The sequence below is a fragment of the Dendrobates tinctorius genome, unplaced genomic scaffold, assembly GCF_039654945.1.
Source record: "Dendrobates tinctorius isolate UK_male_01 unplaced genomic scaffold, ASM3965494v1 ptg000063l, whole genome shotgun sequence".
Lineage (NCBI taxonomy): Eukaryota > Metazoa > Chordata > Amphibia > Anura > Dendrobatidae > Dendrobates > Dendrobates tinctorius.
This window is the reverse complement of record NW_027361731.1, coordinates 6,534,072-6,536,654: the sequence shown is the minus strand read 5'-3', so window position 1 is coordinate 6,536,654 and position 2,583 is coordinate 6,534,072.

Below are 2,583 nucleotides of genomic sequence, written 5' to 3'. Positions count from 1 at the left end.
GCCCTTTCTGCCCTGCGGGTGATTTCTCTGTGGACTCTTGGACTCCAGTCTGATTCCTGCTCACCTAAAGCTAAGTTTTCTGTTTTGCCTTTTTGCATCTAAGATTTGTTTTTGTTTTTCTAGCTTTTTGGATTCTGCCACTCCCTGCTGGAATGTGCAGTGTTCCGTGAGCTCTGTCTCCTGAATGTACCTGAGTGCTGATTTAGTTTTTGAAGCTTAGTTGCTTCAGGGCCATTTTTATATCAGCTTGTTGGCTTTTGTCTCTGATAGGGTTTTGGCAGATTGCAGACAGCAGCCTTCCTATCCATTCCTATCTAGGTAGTTTTTGGGCCCCTTCTTTGCTCAGCCTGTCTTTCTGTCTGTGAAAGTGTTTTCATCTTGCTTCACCGTCATTATATGTGGGGGGCTGCCTATTGCTTTGGGGTCTGCTCTGGGGCAGTTAGATTTCCCCTTTCCTTCTTTAGACCTATGTATCTCTCCGGCTGTGATCGAGGGGTCTAGGTCATCGTAGGAACCCCCCACGGCTACTGCTAGTTGTGTTGATAGGTTCAGGGGTCTGCAATCTGATAGTTGCCAACTTCTCTGGTTTTCAGGACTTAGCTAGCATTTCTGTTTTTGCCTCCTACGGTGACTCGATCATAACAATCCCCCTCTTCAAGACCCTCTCTGCCAGAGGTACAGTTGCCTGTGGCGCCATGCGAAAAAATCAGAGAGACCTGCCTAAGCCACTAATTGGGCAAACGCAGAGAAAAGGTAAAAGCCGAGCCCAATGCAGCGACAACATGCTGGTGGTCAAGTATAAGTGTTACAAGCACGCCGCTAGGTTCAAATAGGGGCGGGACAGGTCCCATGAATTCTTTGGAACTTTGGGGGACCCGTTACTCAGGGCGACCATGTACTGCAGCTTCCTCAGGCACAAGATGTATCCACTTGCTGACACAGATACAATTGATAGAGTCCTCATGAACATGAACAGTGTAGTTTAATGTCACAGCACATCTAGTACAATTCAAGTCTCTTAAGTACAGGCTTTATAAACAGTACAGCTGCTTCTTAGAGGCAAATTGACTAACAGTCTCTTGATAGCACAGATCAAGACTCTTTACAAAGGCACAGCACTCCACAGCAATCCTTCTAGAACAGTGTAATGGAGGAGGGGGAGGGTTTGCTGAGGGAGATTATCCCTGTAACACAACTTCTTCCATTCCTTATTTCCTGCTCCTGATAGACTTTCTGAACTAGCAGTACAGGGGATATCCCAACTCCACTCTGTAATGGAATCCTGTGTCCCTATGGTTCACTTGAATGAACTTTTGTGAGAGATCACACAACACTCATCCCATTGGCTGCCCAGAACAGTAAACAAGTTTCTCACAATCCCCCTGGGGCTCTGCTAACCACTCCCTGTCTCCTGTGACTGTGTTAACTCCTCTTGCTGCTGGATGCTTTTGAAGCACAGCATTTTGCAATACTTTCGCATGTCACATAATTACAAAAGGGATGTCCTTATCTTCACCACCATACACTGTGACAACAGCTCCCTTGTCACTGTTCGTGGTTCCACAACACATGTCCCAAAGCAAGATTGTAACTTGGATTACAATCAGTACAAGGGGGGGTGTAGATCTCTAAGATCAGGTCCTCAAACCCTACAATGCCATGCAAAAAGCCAAAGTATGGTACAAAAAATTAGCTGTGCGCATTGTATAGATGACACCGTACAATGTTTTTGTGCTGTTCTGATCTGCCGGCAATATGGGGACCATCCTTCAGTCTCAGGAGGTAGTCATCAAGGCCATAACATTTGGCACTCAGGAAGGTGATGGTTCCAGTACTTCTGAAACTGATAGTGCCCGTATTGTCCCAGGTCAACATTTTACAGGACTGGTTCCCCAAACTGCGAAGAAAGGAAGATCACAAAAACAGAGGGGAATCCGAAAGGACGCAACTTACCAATGTGAAACCTGCCCTAAGAAACCTGGTCTTTGAATTAAGGATTTATCAGGACCTGCCGGCGAACACTCACCAGGGGTCTTAGCGGTACAAGCTGTGGGAGGTCAGAGTCACAGATGCCCCAGGACAGACGGCAGCTCCCACGCTGTTTAGGAACAGGCAAAGAAGCCGGGAGAGTGAGTAGAATGCAGGAAGAAGACCTGTGATCACGTGACCGCAGGTCACGAGGGAAGAGGGCGGGTCCTAGCACAACGCTGCCTGAGGAGACAGTGGGGCGCACAGCAAATACTCGAGGAGGGGAATGGTAATTATGGGAAAACTGAGAGGGAAGGGCACGAGGGAAGTATAGCCAAAGCAAGCCGAGGTCAGGGAAGCAAGTACCAAATCAGAAGACAAGTAGAAAAGCCCTAGAACACATCCGAAGTCAGAAACCAGAGAAGCAGATGAGGTGCAGAATCAGTAGGAAAAATCACAACAGGACCAAACAGCAATGATAAAGTGTTGCATCCTGTATGTCATGGATTGACACACAGGTGCAGCAAACACCGGACCATCAAGGATCAGTCGCTCAAAACTTACAATGTGAGGAATGTGGAAAACCACAGAAGAAATGCGACTCTAGATCCGTAG